At 48.3% G+C, this 25,833-nt stretch overlaps 1 protein-coding gene across 12 annotated transcripts in view; it reads left to right on the forward strand.

The window, feature by feature from the left end:
* Positions 1 to 25,833, forward strand: part of ZNF536 (zinc finger protein 536) — a 487,338-nt gene that overhangs the window by 128,298 nt on the left and 333,207 nt on the right. Inside the window, exon 1 of one of the 12 annotated variants that reach the window (XM_054464747.2) lies at positions 19,383 to 19,601. The exons of 10 other annotated variants lie outside the window; for them this stretch is intronic. The gene's annotated coding sequence lies outside the window, so the exon portion shown is untranslated. Of the gene's footprint in view, positions 1 to 19,382; positions 19,602 to 25,833 lie in introns of those variants that run through there. One more of the 12 variants, XM_054464751.2, reaches the window with a different exon arrangement.

Here is a 25,833-nt window from a genome sequence, read left to right on the forward strand (position 1 = left end):
AAAAATTAACTGCCCTGGCATGCTGTGGGCCTCCTAGAAGATAAAGAACAATTATGTGTTCATGGGATTGGCCACATAAAGATAGGGAGATTTTCCCAGACTGGAAATATATATCCTGGAATAATTTCTGGGTCACATGAACTGGAAGGAGGATTGAGACTTTATATCCAAAAACAAATTTTGTCCCCTGGAGACCAAGAAAGGGGGCAGGTATTAGAAACAGGCAGAGAACATGTGGGCACCATCCTCCCTGCCTCTCGCTGACTTTCAGGCTCCAGACCACAGGCTTCTTGGGCCCTGAAGTTGAATCCTGCCCCGAGTAGTCTGGACCTGGGATGAACTGGTTAAGAATGGGTTGGAAGTAGGCTAATTCAGCCCCAGAGCCTTTTCTGGACTTTCAGAGTTTCCTGCTGGGACTCTTGCTGCTTCTCTTCATCAATGCCCTCCCGATTCTTTGCACTGGACACTCGACCTTTTGGAGTCTTATGTATTAGGCCCTGTTTGTGATGCTGTAAAGAAATACCCAAGGCTGGGTGATTTATAAAGAAAGCAGGTGTATTTGGCTCATGGTTCTTCCGTCTGTACAAGCATGGCGCCAGCATCTGCTCAGCTTCTGCAACTGCATGATGGTGATGGTGGAAGGTGAAGGAGAAGCAGGAGCATCACAGGGTGAGAGAGGCGGCGAGGGAAGGGGTGGGGGAGGTCCCAGACTCTTTTAAACAACCAGATCTTGTGTGAGCCAACTGAGTGAGAACTCACTCATCACCAATAGGATGGTGCTAAACCACTCACGAGGAAGGGTCTCATTGTTCTATTTTATTTTACTTTTTCATTTGGAGACAGGGTCTCACTGTGTCACTCAGGCTGGAGTGCAGTGGTGTGATCTTGGCTCGCTGCAACCTCAACCTCCTGGGCTCATGCGATCCCCGTGCCTTAGCCTCCCAAGTAGCTAGGACTACAAGTGCCTCCCACCATGCCTGGCTAATTTTTGTATTTTTTTGTATAGATGTGGTTTTGCCATTTTTCCCAGGCTGGTCTTGAACTCCTGGGCTTAAACCAGGGGTCCCCAGCCTCTGGGCCATGGGCTGGTACTGTCTGTGGCCTGTTAGTAATTGGGCTGTCAAGCAGGAGCTGAGCTGCGGGTGAGTGAGTGTTACTGCCTGAGCTCCACCTCCTGTCAGTGGCTGCATTAGATTTTCATAGGATCCCAGGCCCTATTGTGAACTGCAAATGCGAGGGATCTAGGTTGTGTGCTCCTTGTGAGAATCTAATGCCTGATGATCTAAAGTGGCACAGTTTCACCGGAAACTCTCACCGCCTCCCAATCCACGGAAAAGTTGTCTTCCACAAAACTGGTCCCTGATGCCAAAAAGCCTGGGGACGGCTGGCTTAAGCATCTACCTGCCTCTGCCTCCCAAAGTGCTGAGATTACACATGTAAGCCACTGTGCCTGGCCCCGAGTGCCACTCTTAAGCACTGATTACATAAACATTGAGGCAACCATTGGTAACTGAATGAATCACACACATCAGACAATGATTTCATGTCCCACCACAATGTAGATTTCCAGACAGCTCTTTGCAAAGATTGGAGGCAGAATTTCAGGGCATGGTTGTCCAGTCTTCTATAGCTTTATCCTTTAGAAAGACCTCATGTTCAGGTTGGGAGGCCCAGTGACTTCCAGAAGGAAAGGCACTCAGAGCCTATAGAACCCTCCTTTTATGTAACAGACACACTGTGTCCCAGGCACTTGCAGGACTCTGGGGACCCAGGGCAGTCTGCACTTCAGGTGCTGATCCTGCGGTGGGCTGGGCTGCCCCGAGTCAGCCCCTCTGTCCTGGTACAGATGAGTGAGTCAACATCCTTCCCGCAGCAGTAATTACCTTAGTTAAATGCTGCAGGAGCAGTACTTTGGGAGCACAGAGGAGAGAGTGAATAATTGTAATTTCTATGTGATAATGATGATAAGCCGTGCACATGTGTATGGGGCTTTGCATCATATTCGATCTTCACCATGAGATCTCTGGGCTTTTGGAAGAAAAGATCCCAGCAAACTCCTTTGTAGCTGCTGAATGAGGTTGGTGTGTAAGGTCCCATGGCGGACACTTTCCCAGGGAGAAAACCAAAATCAGAGATAATTTTAACTCTAGAGAGAAGACAGAGTAGAGCTTATTCTGGCATGTGCATTTCTTGATATCATCTCAATTAATCCTCCCAAATCCCCTAGCAGGTAGTAGATAGTATGATTTGTTCCATTTTCCAGATGTGGGATCTGAGGCCAGAGAAATGGCCTGCCCCAAACCTGGGAAGGCCAGGTCTAGGCATAGCTCTTCCTGACCTCAGAGCCTGATTCCTTCTTCCTGCCTCAAACCTGGTGGTTCGAGCATGGTTCTTCCCAATTTTAGAGCCTGAACTCTTAGCTCTTACACTGGGTACAATGTTGGACAAGACAGACAAGGACCCTGTCCTCAGAGGACTGATACTATGGGGGTTGAGGGTGGGGAGCAGTAAACAATGAAACCAGTGGATATGATGTCATCATAGAGCAATAAATGCATGAGAAAATGAAGCAGGAGAATGGGTGGGGAAGGAGAGGGGTAGTATCTGTACTTGAGAGAGGCTAGGTGGTCAGGGGAGGCCCCCCTAAGGAAGGGACGCTGGCAGCTAGAGGTCTGGAGGACATGGAGGGGCCAGAGCAGAGTGAAGTTCTGGGAAGAGCATTCGAGCAGAAAGAACAGCATGTGCAAAGGCCTCATGGCGGGGAAGAGCGTGGCATGTCTAAGGGACAGCGTGTAGGCCAGTGTGTCCAGACAGTGATCCCTGGGGAGAGGATGGGTGGGGTGGAGGGCTTTTATCAGGCGTGGCTTTGTAGGCCATGCTGATGAGTGTGAACTTTTGTGTTTAACCAGAGGGAGTGTCTTGAGAAACCCTTTTCGGGTGTGGAGATGCTCCTAGGTGCCAGGAATGAGTGGCTTGGATTGGCTCTTGGTGGCCTTCATTTTCCTCTGGAGGGATGAGCTGGTGACTTGTCCAAAGCTGGGAATTAGGGATTTCAGGCTCTTTGGTGCAAGAAAGATGGACAGCAGCACTGGGGACCCTGCTCTTGAAGCAGCAGGGCCCATGGCAGCTCCTCAGGCCCTGGCATGAGCTTTCTGTGCAGCCCCGGGAGGCCTGAGCCTCCCAGCTGTGGGCGCTTGGGGAGAGTGACAGGCAGAGAGCTTCTGGAAGGTATCACAGGCTGCTTAACTGCTCTCACCTCAGGTCCCACATCAGCCCACAGAGTCCAGCTGGGCTGCCCTGCCTAACTATTGCTCACCTCTTCCTTGTACAGACTCTGCTTCTTCCTTTGATCAGGGAGCCTTGGTCTGGCTAAGTCTGTGCCCAGAAGAGAAGAGTGACCCTCAGAGAGTTGCAGACATCTCCTGTTCACTGCAGGGAAACTGGGTCATTATGGGTCATCATGCACGCAGGGTGAGTTTAAGGGTAAGGAGTGTTGGTGGTTATAGTTTAGGCCTCTTTCCCTTGGGCAGTGCAGGTATTATTGCCAAGTGGTACTGTCCTCCTGAATTCTAGATCATTCCTAGGCTCATGAAACCCTTGGGTTAGCAGAAATCTTTATGATCAAAGCCACCTTCCTTTTATGGGTGAGAAGACTGTGGCTCAGAGAGGGTAAGGGACTGGCCCAGGATCATACAAGCAAATCATTAGCAGAGCCAGAACCAGAACCCACGCATTTATGTTTATGTCCAGCTCAGTTCTCACCTGAACACAGTAGGCCCTCCTCACCTCCCCTGGGATGCCCAGGCAGATCCAGACAGTTTGGGGGCCACTTGTGGTGAACTGAGGCTCCAGCTTGTGTCTGGGTGGTGGGGTTTGTGTCTTCTTCATCTCAGTAGCTCTCACAGCCCCTAGGGCCGTTCCTGGCCCACTGAGTGGTTAGCAATCACTTGTTGTGTTGATTGACTAGCCCCCTTGCTTCTGAAACTTGTAATCATTAGAACTTGTTGCATTGTGGTTTAAGCAAACCAAATATATGACAAATCCACATTTCTTTCTGAATTTTCTGATATGCAGGAATGGCAAGACCCAAGGTCTGTCCAAGTCTAACTTATGCCAACCCTCGGGATGCAATCAGGCCAGGACGCTGGCCTTGAGTTTCTGATATCTGGAGAGGTGATTTCGGATGCCCTTCAGGGATTCCAGCAGGCCCATTTTAGGGTCAGACCATGAAAGTTTTGGACAAAGACAATCAAGGCTGAAGCAGCTCAGGCTGGGACAGGTTTTGGACTCTGCTCCTGAATGTGTTCCTATGGCCCACCCTGTCACTGAGTGACCTGGGCAGGTCTCTTCCCTCTTGGGGAGCTGTCATAACCCCAAATTCAGAGTGCAATTGGTAAATGCATGGAGCTGAGTGTGCACACAGCAGCCTGGGGAAAGCTGGCCCATCAAAAGGGACCGCCACTACCACCTAGCTTCCATCCATTGCAGCCGCCCAGGAGTGTGGGCCGAGTTTGTCCAGGTTTTCGGAGTTTTAAAAGTCAGAAAAAAAGGAATCCAGTTCTTTTTAAAATTTTGTCTCTGTTGTTGGTAACAAATTCAAGTTTTCAAAACACTTTGTGTAAACACAAGTGTGTGTGTGGACTGGCTGGAGCTGGGGCCTGTATTTGGTGATTCCTGAGCACAGGGGCAGACACAGCGCTCATGGTATGGGGAGGGCTCTCTGCAAGGAGTGGCCAGTGCGGCCCTGAGCTGCCCCTGGGATAGCCTGGTCTGGAGCGTATGAGGTGCAAATGGCTTGGAGCATTGCAGTTCCCTGGCCCCACGCTTCTCCTGGCCCTGAGTTCTCCTGCTGCTGAATACGGCTGTGCCACTGGGAGGCCGGCGACCATTCCTGACTGCATGGGGTAAGGCCATTGCTCAGATATGGGCAGCAATGCAGAAGTCCCTATCTTCTGGGGGAGGCAGTCAGGATGCCCCTCTGCAGGCATCTGGTTCCACCTTCCTTCCTGTCTCCCCAGCACATGAGTTACAGGGTGCCCACCCATCCTATCAATGTCGGCAGAGGGGATGAGGGAGGGGATGGCCAAGTTCCATCCTGTGGGCAGTTGGATGACCCCTCCCCACACCACTTGGGTAAGGGCTGCTTGGGAAAACACTTCGGCCTCCTCTGAGTCTGATTCCGCCCTCACGTGTGGCTGATCCACTGACTTTTCTCCCCTGCATTTGGGAAGCAGCGGTCCTGATCCTCCACCATGCTGACTGAAGCTTTCTCTGGGCTGCAACTGGACAGGGGCAGTTGACCCAGGGCCTACATTGACCCTGGGACAGGTGGAAGGACAAGATGCTTTCTGTGGTATGAGGCCACCTGCTGAGTGAGAGAAAGTGTCGGGGCTGCCCTGCCCACCTATTGCTCACCTCTTCCTGGTCCAGACTCTGCTCCTTCCTCAAAGGGAGCCAAAGACCTCAGCTTCCCCCATATGAAGAGTCTGCGGGTCAGAGAGGCAAGCAGGTGGCCCAGCATCTTCAGAGCTGGGGGAGGAGATCGGGGCAGGCCCCCAGATAGCTGCTGAGCATTTCCTTCTACCGAAAGTACCACGCAGCGAGCTTGGGCATAGTGAAAGTGCTTGGGAAGGGGTCGGCTCGGCTCCGGGCCTCACTTCCTGTTGGCCCCTGCCCGACTCCCTTGATTTCTGTACCCTCCCTTCATCCTGTTCACATGCAACATGGAGTTTCTGTGTGTGTAATATTATTTGTTTTTATTTCTGTAATCCCTTTATTGTTTGCACAACTGCTGTCAGACTGTTGCCTGAAAGTATCACAGGATAATTGCAGAACGCCTGCATAAGTAATTTCTTATGAAATCGGGCCTTGTCTGCATATAAAATTGTTTTTCGTTGCTGCATGCATGGACTTTATTATATCGAGGCTGTTTACGGGGCTTGCACCTTTCCCACAGGCCACAGAGATGGGAGTGTCTGACGCCGGGAAATAATGAAACACGATCAGTATTCTTTTTTGGTCAGATGACATTTCTGGAAGGTGATAGTCGGTCCGACGCGGTCAGAAAGAGCCTGGCCTTGGAAGGAGGGAAGGCATTGGCTGAAATGGGGACTTGGGGTCCGGCTTCCCAGGCTTCTGCTGGGGAAGGCCACTGGCTAAGTCCGCCTTGCACTGGGCATTTCTTCTGACCACATTTCTGCGATATTAATGGTGTGTGGTAGTGAAAGAAATGTGTTTTATTCTCGAGTCTAACCCTGCTGTTATCAAAGTAACTTCCAGCTTATTAGCGACAAAGGACTTTTCTCCTCTCTGCTGCCCTGTTCGCCAGGGCTTCCTGAATTAAACTGCTGTTTCCTGTCCTTTATATGCACGACCACATCTGGGTAGCCTGCTCACAGCCCTGCTGCTTAATAACAATCACCTTCCCTTTCAGTCTCTGTTGATTGTTTCTAATTCACTCTGACAGATAGTGCCTGACAACTTGCCGGCTTTTCCCTCCCTCCGTGACCTGAAGTTACTCACAGCACTTATATAGTCTGTCATTTTTAATATTTGATTTCATTTTAAGTTATGTGTTTTACTGAGAAGATGAAACCAAAAAAAAAGGGGACTTGTAATGGAACATAAATTTAACCCTTCTTGCCATTCCGCACCCGACGGGAGAACTCTCCCTGTGTGCCTGGGCGACAGCTTCTCCTTTTCTGGAATCCCTGATGCTGCTGCTGCTGCTGCTGGATTTTCTTCTCTTTCCTTCCTTCTTTTTTTCTCTTCTTTTTCTTTTTTCTTTTCTTTTCTTTTTTTTAAGCCTTCTTTTTTTCATTTCTGGAAACAAAAGCTTCATGTCATATTTTTTTCCCTTTAATGGGGCTTGATTACTTTATGGAGCTAATTATGGTGCTTTTTGCTTTGTGATGAGGGTTCAATTGTTAGAGATTTGGGGGGCTTTGCTATGGAGGGAGGGCATCCGGGGAGAGGCCTGGCGAAGTGGAAATGACTGGCTTCCATGAAGGCGTCAAACACGCGCCATGGACCTTTCTTTTTGGAGGTCTTTCTCTTTGTGCCAGCTGTTGGTGCAGAGAAATGCCACTTCTCTCTGGGCTTGGGATGTGCCACTCAGAGTAGGACCTTCCAAAGAGTGGGGACCAGGTGGGTGGTGGGGTTGAGCCTGGACACAAATTTCTTCTGCCACGTTCACTCTGAATCTGCCCCTACGGGCGGCCTGGCAAGGCAGGCGTCCTCCGGGGTGGGGTGGGTGGGGCGGGCATCCCACATCACTTCAGGGTCCACTCCGCTGTGACTTTGCCTTTTGTTTGACATAAGACAAAGGCTCCTGTGTCCCTCTTGGCCCTTCAGAGGTCGAGAGCTGTGAGGCCGTGCATTAGGTCAGCTTTGCAAATAGACACCACCAACTAAAAAAAGAGGCACATTAACCCATGATGCCTCACTGCTGCCGCTGGTCCTACTGCGGGTGTCTGTTTCGCACAGTGGGGCACGGGCAGTTGAGAAAGTGCAGGAAGAGAGATCTGGGTTGGATCTCAGTTTGAAACATTTCAACTTCACCATCGTCCATGGCCCAGCCTCCCTGGGACCAAAGCTCCTCTGAGTCTGGGAGCTGCCACTCTCAAGGCCCTGTCCAAGCGTTTTCAGATACTTGCAGTGGCAATTGTGCCGGGGCAGAGGTGTGCCAGTCCTCCAGGCAGAGGCGGGCGGCTTTCCTAGTGAGCTCCGGAAGATGAGAGCCGCATCTCAACACTTTGTTTTAAAGGTAGTCAGCTGGGAACAGCGTGATGCAGTCTGGTCCTCTAGGAGGCCACTTTGCAGAAAGTACTAGGCTTGGACTCCAAAGAAGCAAAGAGCCTCCAGGTAGGGCTGGCTCCACTGTCCGTGGTGCAGACGTTCCGGCCACTTCCCTGCTGTTCTACGACTCTTGGGTCCAGGCCTGTGGAAGGAAGTCCTGCAAGGGTCAGCTACTCCTGTCTTGACCCAGCTACTCTCACCATGACTCACTCGCCTCGAGAGTTTCCTTTGCCAAGCCTACTCCTTCAAGAACCTTGGTCCTACCTCTTTCCCTGGGCACTGTGGGTGAACTGAGGAACTGGTGCTTAGTGAGGACTTTGCTCATTGCTTCCTTGTCTTCTTCCAAAGGGGGTAAAAAAAAAAAAAAGCCAAGAACAGCGATCTATTTTGACAATTTCTCGGCGATGCTTGTATGTTTGGAAAGCATTGCCTTTGTTTTGAGACATGTTATTTATTTATTTATTTATTTTGAGACAGGGTCTCCCTCTGTTGCCCAGGCTGGAGTGCAGTGGTGCGATCTCGGCTCACTGCAACCTCGCCCCCTGGGCTCAAGTGATTCTCCCACCTCAGCATCCCAAATAGCTGGGACCACAGGCACATGCCACCATGCCTGGCTAATTTTTGCATTTTTGGTAGGGACGGGGTTTCACCATGGTGCTCAGGCTGGTCTTGAACTCCTGACCTCAAGTGATCTGCCTGCCTCAGCCTCCCAAATTGCTGGGATTACAGGCGTAAGCCACTGAGCCCAGTCTAGACATGCTAATTAAAATAAAAAAGGAGGGTCATGCAAAAAAAGCAAAATATACACAAACCATTGCCTTTCTACAAAAGTGAGTCAGTGGAGAGGTAAGGAGAAAATAGCTTCTCTCTTTCACTGACCCGGGTAGTCTCTATTTATTTATGTTTGTGGAGATGGGGTCTCCATCTGTAGTTGTCCAGGTGGGAGTGCAGTGATGTGATTGGATTTCACTGTAGTCTCAAACTCCTGGGCTCAAGTGATCCTCCCACCTCAGCCTCTCAAGTAGCTAGTACTACAGGTGTGCACTACCATGCTCAGCTCATTATTTTATTTTATTTTATTTTTATAGAAATGGGGTCACACTGTGTTGACAGGCTGGTCTTGAACTCTTGGCCTCAAGCGATCCTCCCACCTCATCTCCCAAAGCGTTGGGATTACAGGTGTGAATCAGTATGCCTGGACCATCCAGATGGTCTTTATGTTTCTGGCAATGGACCAGGTGAGACAGAAAATAGGGGAAGAAATATATATTGTTTTTACATTTTTTCCAAATCCCTCAATAGTTGTAACCTTCTGGGGGACACCAGGCCTTCCTTGACATGTGTCGTGAGTGTGTGCGGGTGTGATATGGGCTGTCAGCAGTCTTTGGCAGTGATGTTGATTCTCACTAGCCAGGAGGACCCTTTCCTTCACCCAAGCGCAGTGAATCTGGGCTGAAAGGACCCAGTGCCATGAGGAAGAATACGCAGAGGGAGACCAGGACCGCCATTCTCTTTTGCTTTTAGGAGGGCAGTGGAAATAGGATCTTTTCTGTTTTGTTTTGTTTTGTTTTTTTGAGATGGACTCTGGCTCTGTCACCCAGACTGGAGTGCAATAGTATGATCTCGGCTCACTGCAACCTCTGCCTCCTGAGTTCAAGCGATTCTCCTACCTCAGCCTCCTGAGGAGCTGGGATTACAGGGGCCCACAACCATGCCCAGCTAATTTTTGTAATTTTAGTAGAGACGGGGTTTCGCCACATTGGCCAGGCTGGTCTCGAACTCCTGATCTCATGTAATCCACCCCCCTCAGCCTCCCAAAGTGCTGGGATTACAGGCGTGAGCCACGGACGGCGCCCAGCCGGAAATAGGATCTGAAAGAAGTTTCAGGGTTTGAGGTTTAGCCTCCAGCAAGGCCAAATCAAGATTTTTTCTTTCTCCTCCCCACAAAGGACTGTTGGGCTTACCATTGGTTCTTGTTTATGAGTGTGAGAGGCCAGGGGCAGTGGCTCACTCCTATAATCCCAGCACTTTGGGAGGCCAATGTGGGCAGATCACAAAGTTGGGAGTTTGAGACCAGCCTGGCCAATATGGTAAAACCCCGCCTCTACTAAAAATACAAAAATTAGCTGGGCGCGATGATGCATGCCTGTAGTCTTAGCTACTTGGGAGGCTGAGGCAAGAGAATAGCTTGAACCCGGGAGGCAGAGGTTGCAGTGAGCCGAGATTGCGCCACTGCACTCCAGCCTGGACAACACAGCGAGACTCCATCTCAAAAAAAAAATAAATAAATAAAGTGTGAGAGAAATTGGGGTTTGAAATTAAGGAAAAACTTTGATGTGGCTCTTGTGCAGCAGGTCTTTATCTGTGATGTGGTGGGCTGGGACAAGCTCCCTAGAACTCTAGGCTGACAAGAGGAGGGGGACACAGTATTTCCCGACCTATTCCCCACCTGCCCAGAGCGCTGCAATCCAGATCTTCTGTGCACCCAGCATCGGCAGAATGTATGTTCAGTTAGCATTGAGGTCTGGATGACCCTCAGTGGCACTGCTGTTGTGACCCGTTGAGTTATCTCAGGAGGCAGCCTATCACCAGGGCTGTGGATTCGCTGGGGCCCTGAGAATTCATTGACAACTGAGCCTAAAAGGACGTTGCCCGTAGGGAAGTAAGGTGCGCACTTTTTCAGTACACTCTGAGCTGGCAGAAGCATACAGAGAGCCCGGCTACTCTACCCGGAACCACCATCCTAGGCAATGATGGGCTACAGCTACAGACGGAAAGAACCTACACATCACAAACCACATCGCAAAGTAGAACACAACCAGTGCCACCTCCGAGATTCAATGGAGAGCCATGAATTCTCAGGCGAGATGGAGAGATCAGTTAATAAAAGCAATAAGAATAAATTGTTGACTGATAATAAAGGAGCTAATAATTGTTGTACACTTCCTCTGTGCTCAGCACTGTGCAATCATTTAAAGAGAGGAAAAACTGGGCTAATTTTGAGGCCAGGAAGAGCTTCAGGGAAGGGCTGGCCTTGGAGCTGGACCTTGAGGGACCAGGAAAATATTCACCAATCGAGATGGGAGAAGGCAAGAGAGAAGCTTCTTGCAGAAGGCAGGGGTTTGTCAGATGCATTTGCAGATTTGGGAGGGGGAATTGAAGTGGTCATTCCCGGCAGAGGCAAGAGAGGGGGAATCTGGAAAAACTGAGGGCGGATAGGTATGTTGGAGAATGTTAAGCATCTCTGTTTCATTGGAACTTAGGATACAGGTGTAAGATGTATAGGATATAGCATAAGAGCAGGCAAGAGTGGAGGTGTAGGCTGGAGCCCCACGGTGAACAAAGCTGTGTGCCCAATTAAGGTATTTGTGACTCACTGGGATATAGCCAAGAATGGAGCCACTAGAAAACCATTTGCTGAACTGACACAGGGAAAGTGAGAATGGGAGAAAGAGAATCACCCCAGCCAGGCACAGAGGCTCATGTCTGTAATCCCAGCATTTTGGGAGGCTGAGGTGGGCAGATCACTTGAGCCTAGGAGTTCAAGACCAGCTTAGACAACATAGGGAGACCCCATCTCTACAAAAAAATACAAAAATTAACTGGGCATGGTGGCGTGCACCTGCAATCCTAGCTACTCGGGAGGCTGAGGTGGGAGGATGGCTTGAGCCCAGGGGTCAGTGAGCCAAGATCCCACCATTGCATGCCAGCTTGGATGACAGAGAAAGATCCTGTCTTAAAAAATAAAAATAAAAGAGAATCACCTCACCAGCCTCTTGCAGAACTCGCTGTTGCCTTTCTCTTGATTAAGGCTTATAGTGACTGCAGGAAGAAAGATGGAAATTGGGACAGGCTAAGTTTGGGGTGTCCAGATACTCTCCAGCCTGCACAGGGTGCATTGCAGGCAGTCCCAGCATGCTCTCAGGCCAGGGCATGAACTGTACACAAGCAACTTGGCCTTAAGATAACAGCAGAAAGTGATGACTCTTTAGAAAAGAAAAACACCCTTTATATTCATCAGGGTCATATGTGTTTTTCTTTTCATATGTATACAAAAGAGGTACTTTGGGTGATACAAGGGGTATATGCTAATGTCAAGAGCAGGCAAGAACAATGGAACAATTAGCAGATTCATCAGTTCTCCTGCTTATACTTCAGTTCCAAGAGTAAAATGTTAGTTTGTTCAACTCTGCGCTTTACGCCTTGATCACAGTGTGAAAAGTGTTGACTAAGCTTAGCTTCCTGGTCAGAGGGTCAAGACCCATGGCTTTTAAACATGCTTATATGAAATCCAAACATTCATGGTCACTAGTGATCTGAAATCAAGGCACAACTTATGAAACGAACACGTAATTATCTTGTTTACTCAGGGTATAAATAGAGTTCATGCATTTTAAAATTTTTCTTCCTGAAAAGGACTTTCGCCAGCATTTGGTCTTTAGATAGGCATGTGCTCTCTCTCTCTCTCTCTGTCTCTCTTTCTCTCTCTCTTTCTCTCTGTCTCTCTGATGCTCTTGTTTTCTCTTCTTCATCTTTTTCCTCCTGTCCCTGTTCCTCCCCAAACTTTCCTTCTCCCCTCCCCTCTCTATTGTCTTTCTCTCTTCCCTCTCTCTTCCTCCCTCTCTCTCTCTTTTAGAAGGGAAGGGACTTGCTAGTGCTTGTTGCCCCTGCAAGAGGCAGGAGCAGCCATTGCAGTTCTTTCCAGGAGTATTTCCTGCTTCCCACACAGCTTTGGTTGGGGGAAGATGCTGCCCAGGGAATCCCTGGCGTACTTGAACATACCATTGCCACTTCTACGAATGCGGGCAAGGGCCACGAAGCCCACGTCTGCTTCCGATAACCCAGCTGACCACCAGGTCCCATGTAGCAAGGACTCCCATGGAGGTAACCTTCCCAGGCACTCCCTGCGAGGCTCTGCTTCTGCGGGGAGTGTGAGGGCTGACTCCTTAGCTCTAAGCTGGCCACTTCCAGCATTCCCACACCTAATTTTGGAGTTTTTCCAGAGTGAGAACCACCTGCTTGTGGACTTTAATAGTTTTTAAGTAGGCACACTTTTTCCCATAACATATTATATTTAGCTTTGTCCTGGATAATAATAGCTACGAAATCTCTGGTTGAATTTGCCAGTTATGTATTTTTCATATCAAACATCAAAATAGTTATATAAGCCTTCATTTTTAAAAAAATAGGAGTTTCTCTATGTATCAGCTGAAATCTTGCTATGTGTCTGGTGATCTCTGTGCAACTTTGGGGCACCGTTTGGGATTTTCATATCTAGCCAGCTTCTTGGAATCTAGTGCAAGGAAGTCACCCCCCCCAAACCTCTGAGGAAGCCCCACGCCAACTCCTCCAGCCCACAGCAAGTTCTCCTCTGTCTTCATGGTCCTTCCCTTTGAATCCCTAATTGCCATTTAATCATGTGCAGCTCTGGTCACATCTGACAACACCGTGAGCGGCTGCTGGGCAATGCTTTCTGGCTCTGTCACTTTCCCTTCTAAATTGCAAGACTCTTGAGAGTGGGCACCATGTTCTTCCGTGTCAGCCAAAGTGCCTGATCAATTGAGCTAGCTGTCAGTCTGTCTATCTATCTATTATTTACCTATCATATCTATCTATCTATCTATCTATCTATCTATCTATCTATCTATCTATCTATCTCTCTATCTATCTATCTATATCTCCTTCCTTCCTTCTTTCCTTCCTTCCTTTATTCCTTCCTTGCTTTCTCCTTCTCTCCTTCCCTTCCTTTTCTCTCTAGATCTATCTTCTTATCTGTCAATCTATCTATGTATTTAGCATCTCTCTATATACAGATAGATCTATTTACCTTTCTTCCTCTCTAGATCTATCATTTGTCTATTATCTATCTATCTATCTATCTATCTATCATCTATCTATCTATCCCCTATTTTCCCTTTCCACTCCCTCTCTTCTCTTTCATCCTACTTGATGAGCCAGGTGCTGTTTTTGGCCCTGAGAATGTAGCAGAGAACAAAACAGCCAAGTCCCTGCCCTCTTGTAGCTGACATTCCAGTTGGAGGAGTCAGGCAATAAATACATAAATACTATTCTATAGGAAGAAGCCAGAACACCATTTGTTAGGGCAAATGCCACACCAAGTGTTCAAACAGGGGGATCTGAAGCTGAGGGACTGAGGGCTGACTGAGACTGTGTGATAAGGGAAGGCCCTCTGGGGAGGAGACACTGAGTCCCATGAGGATGGCAGTGCCTGGACAGAGGACACAGCAGGTGTAAAGGCCCCAAGGCAGTGACAGCCTGGATGAGTTTAAGGAGCAGAAAGAAAATGCAATAAAAGGATGACACTTATTTGGTTTCAACTTCGACAAGGGTCAGTTTTTCCATTTCTCACTTGCTAGGGGCAGTGGCCCCTTTTCCATGGAAGAAAGTCTGACCTCTCACCTCTCAAAGACCCTCCGCCACATCTCTTCTGCTGGGGTGCTTGGGACGTTCCGTGCTGTTCCCTTGCAGGGTTGGAGGGCGGGAGGGGAGTGTGCCGTGGTGAGGCCACCGCTGACATGCTAATATTTCATTTTAATCTTGAGTGCCAGGTTACTTCCTGAATGAAGTGTCTCAGACAAGGCTCTAACTTACATGAAATAAAAGAGTTTAATGCTAATTACACATCATCTGACTACCAAAGCCATATTTATTGATGGTCTAAAAACACCATCGAGGTGGATGGACTGGGTATCTGTCTTGGCTAGAAATGCACCTGGAGTCCCTTTAGACTCCTTTGCAATTCACACCTGCACGCCCCATGCATGGCAAAGCCCAGGGCATGTGGACGTGGAGCGCAGGGAGCTGGAGCGATCCCTTTGGCTTTCTCTACCAGCTGGATAGATCAGAGCCTTCAATGCCCATTTGATTCAGGAGGTCTGGGGTGGAGCCCGAGCTGCTCACCTTTAGCCCCCGGGAAGTGCTGGTGATGCTGGTCCCGTGGCAGCAGCACAGTGAGACATGAGAGTCTGGAGTAGCTGAGGGGCAAGCACTCTCTGATCTTGGCTCCTGGCCTCACAGATCACAGGGAATGACACTCACAAGCAGAGCCTTGCACTTCACTGTCTTGCCTACCACCTCGATCTCTTCCTTCTCCTTTTCCTTCTCCCTGTGTCCCAGTCCTTCCTCCTGCACCTTTGCTGTGGGCTCTCCAAGGCTAAGCACAGCGTTTTCTCATGCTTGTTAAAGTATCCACTGCATGGCTGGACCACCATCTCCCACCCCATGCCTTGGTTCTGGTTGTCTGAACTTCATGCCTGGTCTCCCCACCTAGACTTTGAGCCACTGAGGGGCAGAGCCTCTGTCCCTCCCTCCTACTCCTGTCCCTCCTGGGTTCCCAGATTCTTCTTGTGATGACAAGGAGGAAGCATATACTCCCCCACTCTCTGCAAGGAGAGACTCATGGAGGGCAGAGCTGGCTGCAGCAGCCACATGTTGATTGAACGTGGTGGGGTGGGGCCCGAAACACAAGTCGTGTTCTTCCAGTCCATCCTCCAGCTTCTCCTTAGCATATCTTCTTTTGACCATATCTTTCCTCTCATCAGCATTCTCTGAATGGTGCACACTACCGCTGCAAAACTCTAGTGGCCAAATGTGAAGTGTTACCAAATCCTCTCCCTCCATCTATCTACACAGAAACCTCACTACCTCGCTTGCCTTTGCCCTTTGCAACTGAAGCCACACAGACGTCCCATTGATGTGCCTGCGAGGGCAACAGCGTTTCCATCAGTGTCTGAGGTTGTGACCACCTGGAGAAGGCACCCTGGTGGCTGTCCATGGGGAATGTGGGTTTAATGTTGCTAGAGCTTTGGATTTTTCAAGCAAAAGCAGGAATCTCTATTTTTACGTGAAACTCAACAAGTTGATGACCCTTACATATCTTTGCTTAAATTGCCGCGTGAGCCACACAAGTTATGAGTTGGTGGAATTCAGCGAGCAGACCTCAAGGTGTGGCCTCTGGTACAAACCAACTGTAGGGAGGATTCCATGGATTCGACAGGGGAGAATCTCACCGAGTCCAAGGGAGGGGACTGGTGGAGGCTGAGTCCTCAGCTGCTCCGCTTGCTTGGTGAAGGAGTATCACATGGAAAGGGCTTTGAGGACTCAGGAGCCGTTTTGCAAACGTAGACCCTGATGTGGCTCTCAGGCCTCAGGAAAACTCATTCTTTATACCAGCTTGTCTGTAGCCCACCTATAATTAGCATCTGAAATTTCTAAATGAACTGCCTGATCCAGTAAATTTAGCAAACTTGTTGTGAAGTGTTACCAAATCGTCTCCCTCCAACTGTCCACACAGACGCTACACTACCTTGCTTGCCTTTGCTCTTTGGAACTGAGGCGCTTATGTGCACTGTCTGGCAGCCATGCAGACATCCCATTTATGTGATCTATAATGAGTTTATTAGTGTTTCACTGCCTTGTTGCTATTAAGTTTTATCAGTTTCAGCTTCAAGAGCACAAGGTTAAATTTTTCAATAGAGTTTTCGCAAAGTTTAAGTGGGATTAAGATTGTTAAAAATATGTCCAAATGGTGGAAACATGTATTTGGTTTGATGATACTATTTCTGCCCACTCAAGGATTTTGATCTCTTATTTATAAATGTAACACTTTTCTGAAAACCAGAATGGTAGCACAGGGCTCGGATTTTCTTTTTGCAAATGAAACATGAATGCATTAAATGTGGAGGATCACACTGAAGCTGTGTCAATTGAGTCCGACCCGTCTGCGATTGTGCAGTCTAGATGTTGCTGTCACTGTCCCGGGGTGTGGTTTTGACTGGCTGTTGCTTTGACCTGGCAAATAAAAATTGTAAAGGAAAAGACAAAATTCTTCCACAAATTGCAAAGGGGTGAATTATGACATTATTTTCTCCCTGTACCATAAGATAAGCAAGTTCTCCACTGAAAATACGTGTGTGCATAATTGAATATTATTAACCTGGGTCTGTTCTGTAATTCTTGAGCAATTTTTTTTAGAAGGAAACCAACTCAGGAGTTTCTTCAGTGGCTCAATCAGAATAAAGTGGTTCTACTTTTAGGTTAAGAGAAAAAAAAAAAACAGTAATAGGCTGGGCTGCTATTATGGAAAGTTTATTATTATTGGTACATAAGCTAGCTGGGGGTTTAAGCACAGAGCAGTTGGATAATTTAGCTAGCTCCTGGATCCAATTAAAAAAAAATCTATATTGTGTCCACAGTGGGGGGATGGCCATCGCTGAGACAGCACTCTAACGTGGATGGTGACACACCTGTGGCATTCTCTTGGTTATACGCAGTTTGGGATGCAGAATGCTCTAAATCCTCTCATTACTGCCTTAGAGAAGGCAGACACTTCAAACAGTTCTCCATTTATCTGAGATTACCAGTTAAACTCGTTAAAAAGCAACTATGGCTTTTTCACTCAATTGGCTGTTGGGAAGATTTCCGTGTTCTGTAGCAATGGCGACAGCGTGGCTTTGATTAGTGGAGTGCTATACTTTTTAGGGGAGACCTTTTCTAACTTAATTTATGACTCTGGTTGAATGGCGTCTGTGCTGGGGTATTACGTATTTCCCCAACTATTGTACCTGATGTCAATAAAGGTGCATTTAGGGAAATTTGAACTAAAACCCCAGGGTGTTTTTGTTCTTTGGAGAAGCAATGCGCCATAAACATTTTGAACTTGAGCCAACAACCTCCCCTGACCATGACTGCAAATTACTGTAGAATGTATGGATTGCCGGCGGAACACTATTTGAGGAAACCTGTATTTTATAGAATGTCACTTTTACGCACAATCCAGGCAAAACAGAGGGGAAAAAACTAATTTAAACAGCAGACAGTGTTCTCTTGAATGAAGATTATGACAAAAAATGTTATAAAAATCAAGCTGTAAATATGGCTTTTTATTTAATCATTATTACATCAATCATCAATATCAATACTTAACAACAAGCTGATAATGTAGCCAGTAGGTGAAACAGCTATTAAGAAGTGTAAAAAAATGATTAATCAGGTACGGGGGGATACTAATGCCCTCCAATTATTAAATGATAAGTACATATTTTTGAAAGTGTTTGTTTTTAATAATCAACTGTAATATTAGTTTGCAAAAACGTAATTGCTTCTTAATTTTGCATTTTAGCTTCTTTGTGCTAGGTACAAAGGTAGTATATTTCTGTAGTTATTGTTTGCAGCACTCCGTGTAAAAAATCACGTTCATTTCAAGAAGCTGTTATGGTATTGATTGTGGTAAAGACTTCCATTAACTGACCAATCTAAATCTCATAAGTGATGTCAGGATAGTTATGCATTTGCTTGGTTCAAGTATTCAGCCATTATGTTAGAATGCAGGCAGTGTCTGAATATGGCTGTTAAATTATTTCTAAATACCGAACCAGAACAGCTTAACAGTTCTGCAGTTTGAGACTGACACAAAAATGACAATCTGCCACCTCTTTGTTTTTTAAATATTAACGCTGTATTGGGATAGTATTTTTGGAGTAAAAACCTGTGGCACGAGAGGATAAGTGACATAAACAAAGGCAGCTGGGCTTCATGAAATAATGGAACAATAAGGCCCTTGCAGCCGCTCTCATCACTCCAGTATGTTAATTAGCATTCTGTTGTAGCCGCAACACTGAAAACATGTAATCTGTATTGGTGTACAGTACAGCTGTGAACACACATTCTTTTTTGTGAGTCCCTGGAGTTAGCCTTGCCATTGGCATATGCGTTTGGGCCAAAAGTCAAGCCATCACCACTAAAGTAGCACACCATAGCAGCAAAATGTCATTTGTCTTTTCTTGTTTTTTTTTTTTTTTTTTTTTTCCTCTCTCCCCTCAATGCCACATGCTATCCAGTGATGTAATCTAGTATCACTGCATCTGCCTCCCTGCTGTATTTTTGCAGGAGGGTATCTGGATATCTGTAGGGGAAAGGAGGGGGCATTGCCAGCCAGCAGGAGATGGAAAAGGCAGTGGCCCCAAAAGAGTCAAATTAGAAAATAAATTATTTCTTTTTGCATTATAAGTTTAAATGCATATATAGAGACTATATATATGTATATGCATATATATATGTGTGTGTATATATATAAAGAGAGAATATATATACATTGAAGAATCTATGCATTTAATATCTGCCACCTTTTTGCATAGATTCTTCCTTAAGTATCATGAAACTAGAATCCGCTTCTTGTTTTCGTAAGGTGAAAGAAGGGCAGTTAATTTCAGCACCAAGCCTTGGAGGAAATGAGGCCTAAGAAAAAAGAATCAGAGTAAACTTTACCCTTATTTATCATTTCTATTTAGAACAGGGCTGACAGTCTTTCATGCATGTCCTTAGGATGGGATTGGCTCTTCCCATTTCAGAGCTGACAAAACTGAGGCTGAGGCATGGTCCAAAGATGGGCCCTAATTGCAGGCCCTTTCTGGCCTCTGTAGAGAGAGAGTGAAAACAATCGGTCATTTTGACGGAAAGGGGTTAGCACCAGTGAGCAGAGGCAGTTAGTAGCTGGGAGCAGTGACTCCAGCCTTCAGAGGCAGGACTCAGAAAGGCCTCTCTTGTGTGATTTTGCTGCTCACACGTGGCCTGCTGGGAGCCGCCCCTGGTACTGCCGGGACACGGCCCTGGGATCTTGCTGAGGCCAGCTTTGGAACAGGGGAGGTGAGTCTGGAGAAGAGAGTTTCCACGTTGTCATCATAGGATCTGGACTCAAGTGACCAAAACCTTGCTTGGATTTTTACCTGATGAAGTTTGGCTTGAAAAGTGAAAATGGTTCCATTTCCATTTTCCCTGTTCTCAAGGTAATTCAGCTTTCTTTGTGTGTGTGTGTGAGTGTGTGCAAGTGTGTGTGCATGCAGTCTCCCCAGCATAGAACACCCACACACGCACACACCCACATGCAGACACGCACATACTCATGCATGGACTCTTGTTCACGAAGTACACACCCTTTTGCAAAATAATTTTTGAATAAAAAATTCTAGCCCTTTAAATTTATTATAATTTAGAAAGAGACCATCTGATGGTTAAAACTTTTCCTATAATTCCTACATTAATTCTCTCCATCACCCGCCCCCCCATCTAATCTGACTGTACCAAAAGATTTGAAAACAAAGCAAAAACACCAACCAAACAAACAAAACAACCCACCTGCTTCTAAAGTAACTTTCAGACTCCCTGGGCAAAGCTTCTTCTTGTCTCTTTCTGAAAGATAAGCATGAATTCTGAGCTCCAGATTTTGCTTTTAATCTGTCTCCAACCTAATTGAAAAATTACCCCACTACACAAAGAAAACTCCGCATCGGGATCACCATGCTGATCCAATTGGGTTCTGCTTTTTGACTTTAGAGAAATCAAATTGTCTGGCGATTTGGTGACATGCTTGAATGTCCACCTGGGAGAAGACTAGGTTAAAGGTTAATGGCACTTGTGCTTTTCTTCCCCCCCACCTTTTTTTAAACTCCAGTAGAACGGAACTCTTCCCCACTGGCCAGGCCCTCATCCTGAATCCCTTGTCCAGCCTGGAGGTCTTCTGAGAGATCTCAGTTGGTACCTTTCCCCTGACTTGTCCCTGTGAGGTAAGGCAGGGCTGACACTGAGATTTTAGTTCTGTTGTTCTTTTTTTTTTCCTAGAAATTCATACCCCCCACCCCTTGGTTAATGGCTCTTTAAATATTGAAATGCCTGGAAAAACAAAACAAAATAAAATAAAACGCAGCCTGTCAAAGAAATAAGAACAACAACAACAAAAATGTTGGTATCTTTTAGAATCTGTCTTCCTAGTGGTAAAAGTATATAATTAATAGGAGAATTTTCCTCCAGATGTGGCTATACTATAATAGAGCCTTATAAATGCTACAGAAAGAAAAATTGCTTGGAACGAAGGCGTCCTCAATGAGAGCACACCTGGGTCTGACAAAGATTGCATTTAGGGACTGCTGTGCTATCACAACGCAGAGAAAGACCAAGTCTCTGGGAGCAGCTGGAGAGAAAGCCCCGGCAAATCTGCATGCAAATAGCAGCACATTGTTAACTTAATCAGATGCCGAGGAAAGATGTGCCAGAATTCCAGGATGATCTACACACACGGAGGAGGAGCGGCCTGAGCTGCAGTGGGCGCCGGGGCCAGGGTGGGCCTCGGCAAGGTGCACGCGGCCCGGCCCCAGCCCCAGGGCCCCAGCCCACCCGCCGCCCGCTTGTTTTCCGGGCCTGCAGTCAATTCACCACATAATGCCCGATTCGCTCTTTGCAAAGATAGAAACGATAGAGCGTATTTCAATGGGATGGAAGCTTTATTATTATTATTTTTTAATGGTGATATAGGTATGGGCATTATTTCGCCTGAGTCCGTAACTCCAATTAAATAATATTTCTGCTTAAATATCCGGGTGCATGAAGATAAGAAATATTGCCCTGGAGTGTATAAAGAAAGAGATTTTTTTCAATAAGAAAAGTAGTTCTCTATAGATTGAAGTGCTGGGTATAAATTGCACCTTAAGAAGAAGTGGAAGACACCTGTTATTTATATTTTATATTAATATTAATGGAAATATATATATCTTAAATCTCCATCTTTTAGTCTAGCACCGTAAAAAATATAAAGTAATACTATTTAATCACCCACAGCTTAATAGTGCCTTAGTTGTTTACTGCCATTGCACTAATTGCTCTGTACTAATGTGTTTTTCTGTGATATCCAGTAGTGCTAAGAGAACAGAGATCCATAACCAATTAAATATAGTGTTTTTTTAATGTTAAAAATATATCTGGTGAGGCTAGAAAAGGAATAGAAACCGCCCTGAAGAAAGGCGCCTTGGCACCGCCTCGGTGCCCACCAGAAGGTGCCCGGATTGCCTCTTTTGCGCAAAGACAAAGGGGGTAATTTTTTGGCAAGAAAACAAACCCAAAGAAAACACAACAAACTGAGTATTTTGGTTTTTTTTTTCTTTCCCTCCTGCAATTTCTCGGACCGTCTCTGCCCTCTCTCCTCCAGAGAGGGCGAGTTTCATCCTGGAGGGAGGCTGGGGTTGCTGCGAGGCCACCCCCAGCCGGCGCCCGGGCGGATTGCGAGCCCCCGCGGGTCGGGCCGGGGGAGCGGAGGCTGGCCCCCCGCCCGGGCTGGGACGCCTGCCGCCCGCGAGCCGGAAGAGCGCCTCATTCACGAGCAGGCAGCCCTGGCAGAGGGTTAATTGAGGATCATTGTTGTTGGTTCCAGGAGGAGCGAAGCGCCTGGAGATCGGGCGCGCGGGTGCGGCTCTGGGAGCGGGGGAAGGTGAGGGGAAATGGGACATAATGGCATTAATAATCATTACCAAAGACGGTGGGAGTAACAAAGGAATGCGTCTCCGAGACGCCGCCCAGCCCCGGGGTGTTTTCTGGCGCGGTCGCGGTGCAGGAACGCGAGCCCGGCCGCCGAGCCGCCCGCCGCCTGCGTTCGTTGGCGCGGCGCCCGGCGGTAGTGCCACCCCGAGGCCGAGCGCTGCCCCCGCCGGCCCGCGACTGCCAGCCGGCCCTGCCCGCGCCCGGGCCCCGCGAGCGGCCGCACTTCACCTTACGGAGGGGAGATAATGAGATCAATTAGAGGCGCCGTCACCGCGCCGGAGACAGCTGCCGCCGCATAGTAATCACCGGCGGGCTGGGTGCGCCGGGGCTCCCCGCTACCTGCGCGCCGGCTGCTCCCACCACGCGGCACCGACCTGGGCGCGCCCCCGGCCCCTGCCCGCAGCCCACAGCCACACCGCGCACCCTACACCCTCCTTGCGCCTCTGCTGGGGAGCTCACCCCCTCCACTCGCACAGTGTGCTGCGGCCCGGGGTGTGGGAGGTCCCGGGACTTGGGGTGTGAGTGCCTGTGTGGGGGTAGGGGCAGGTGTCCGCGTGTGCGCGTATGGGCGTGAGTGTACATGGCGTGTGCCTGGAGATGGGCGAGTGCAGGCTGGAATGTGCCGGCGTGGCACGTGTGTGGGCCCGAATAGATGCGTGTGTGACCACATGTATGTGTTCGTGTTTGCACCTCGTGTGCCTGTGTGTCTGTATTTGAGTGCTTACAGGAATGTGGGTGGTGAGTACCTGTATGTGGGTGCTATCTGCACTTGTATGCACACGTGTGTGTAGGCGCGTGTGCGTGCATGTGTGTGTTAGGGATATGTGTAGATGTGCATTAATGTGACTGTGTGTGCTCATGTGCCTGTGCATGTGTGAGGTTTGTGTGCATGGGTAGCGTCTGTGAGAGCTGTGTGTATATCTGCATGGGTGATGAGTGTGTGTAATGAGTGTGCATGGGTGCCCACTCCATGTGAGTGTATGCCCATGTGTGTGCTTGATGTCTTGAGGGTGGGGACGGCTGCTGTAGCCCCCTCTCCCTCAACCCCTTGTCTTCTAGTGGCTCCATGGGTACCAAGGTTTCTTTGCCAGGCAGTTGTCCCTGAGGAAATTTCCAGTGCCCGGTCTCCCTGGTCCATGCCTTGGCATCCCCTCTCCCCCAATCCCTATACACGCCTTTGTTGAGGGTGATGGTGATGGTGGCTCTTGACCTCCATCTGTGTCTTTGCCCTGGTGTATTTGCCTTTGTCGGCTGGTCCTCTTCCACCCCGCAGAGGGCGAAGGTGTCTCTGACCTGAGCATGGAGGTGCCTTGCCATTTGCTCCATCCCAGTCCCCTGCCTCCCATTACTTATACCAGATAATGAGGCTGGGAACAGCCACCAGGGCCCTCACAGACCCAGGGTGGTGCAGCACCTGTCAATTTCACACAGATAGTCAGCACCCACTGGATACTCCATGGGGCTGGGCAGGGCATCGGCTCACTTTGAGAAACAGAATGGGCCAGGGTCTGAAGGAGAGTGGGAAGCAGCTGTGGTGGGAGGGAGCTGCGGTGGGAGTGTCAGTGAGCTCAGGGCCTTTGCATGGGTTGTTTCCTGCCTGGAGGCACCTTTTTCCGGTGACTCTCAGCTCCACTGTGGGTTCCTTCTTCAGCACATCCTCCCTGACACTCTACCCAGCCAGTGTTCCCATTCAGTCACTCACGGTGTCCAATAGACTCCCTTGACTGCCGCCTGGCTCCCCCATTAAAGCACATGTGCCTCCCCCCCGCCCCAACCCCACCCCCAGGCTAGGACGTTACGTTCAGGTTCATTGCTGCGCCCAGCATCTGGCTGGTTCTGAGTGCACAGTGGGTACGGGATGGATGGCCAACAGGTGTTTGCAGGCCTCTGCTACTTGGCTGCCCTGTGGGCTCACAGTCCATCAGGGGAGGCCGGCAGGCATGCTGGGCTAGGGGCAGGGCCATCCTGACATGGGGGTCCTGGAAGGGGGTGGAGCTTCTCTGTCATCGACAGAGCCAACGTGGCCTGACACTGGGGCAAAGATGTAAAGGAGAAAGAAAGGGGACAACTGACTCCAGACTTGCCTACTAGACTGAAGGCTTCATGAGGGCAGGAGGCTGGCTCAGGTTCTTGGGAAAGCTGGCAGCCCCTCTGGTCTCAGAGCCTCGGGATGTGGTGGGAGTCCTGGATGTTTCCTGTGTGGGCTGTGCTCACAGAACTCATTGTGTTACAGGACTCCACCACTTACCCAAAGTTAGCCTTTGGACCAGGGGTTTCCACACTATAGTCGCTTCTGTGGTCACCAGAAGGATGTTACAGGAAAGAGGTCCGGATCCAGACCCCAAGAGAGGGTTCCTGGATCTCATGCAAGAAAGAATTCAGGGCGAGTCCACAGTTCAAAGCAAAAGCAAGTTTATTAAGAAAGTAAAGTTTGAAAGTACGGCTACTCATAGACAGAGTAGGTTCACCCTAGGTCCAATGCTCGTATATATAGGATAAAAAAGATCATGGGGAGATGTGCTCTGCTACAAGGGTTTGTGATAAGGGAGTAATTTTCTTAATTACTGTATTTTGCAAGAATTGATTTTATTATCTTTAAAGCAAAATTAGGAATGCCTTTGTTCTCAAGATATTGGGATATTAGGATACTCCCAAATCTGGGTCTGTTGAGTAACCATTATCAATCTGCTCTCTTAACTATAAACATCTAGCGGCTAGGAATACCTCACTTTCTGGGAATGCAGTCCAGCAGGTCTCAGCCTCATTTTACCCAGCTCCTATTCAAGATGGAGTTGCTCTGGTTCACCTGCCTCTGACAGTTGGGTGGATTGTTTGTTGCCCAATAGGCTCCCAAGGCCACCCTTTCCAGCTGCTGGGAGTCTAATTTCAGCACTGTCTCCTCAAATCTTGTGCCCCTGAACAAGTGATTTGGTCTTGCTGATGGTCTCAACATGGTCTGAGAGTCCCTGTGCTGTCTTCCCTAATGCCAAAATGGACTTGGCAATGAGTGGAGGCTTCTTAGTCGCCCCAGCCGGGATGCTCTAACCACGTTTGGGTCTTCTTTTTATTTTTTTAAAGACAAATTTTCACTCAGTCACCCAGGCTGGTGTGAAGTGGCACAGTCTTGGCTCACTACAAACTGTGCCTCCCTGGTCCAAGCCATTCTAGTGCCTCAGCCTCCCAGGTAGCTGGGACTACAGGCATGAGCCACCACACCTGGCTAATTTTTGTATTTTTAGTAGATGTAGGGTTTTGCCATGTTGGCTAGGCTGGTCTTGAACTCCTGACCTCAAGTGATCTGCCTGCCTTGCCTTCCCAAAGTAATGGGATTACGGATGTGAGCCACCATGCCTGGCTAATTTTTATATTTTTAGTAGAGATGGGGTTTCGCCAGGTTGGCCAGGTTGGTCTCAAACTCCTGCCACATTTGGGTCTTCTGACACAGGCTAGTGGTGGTTTGGCTCCATCTGAGATGGTGGGAACATACTGGCTGCTCTTCAAAGTTCTGCCTTAGAACCAACTGCATCTCCCTTGAGGTCTCTGTCCTTCATTGTCTTCTTTCCATCTCCTGCATTGCTCCAGCCTAGGTCCCTTTTGCTCTAAAGGAGTGGGACAGGAACAAAAACTGGTGAACTTTCTTACAGGAAAGAAAAGCATGAAATCTTGAGTGCCCCTTAACAAGGTGGGAGATGGCTTGTCTCTGTTCTGGAC

This window comes from Pongo pygmaeus, chromosome 20 (genome assembly GCF_028885625.2).
Source record: "Pongo pygmaeus isolate AG05252 chromosome 20, NHGRI_mPonPyg2-v2.0_pri, whole genome shotgun sequence".
Lineage (NCBI taxonomy): Eukaryota > Metazoa > Chordata > Mammalia > Primates > Hominidae > Pongo > Pongo pygmaeus.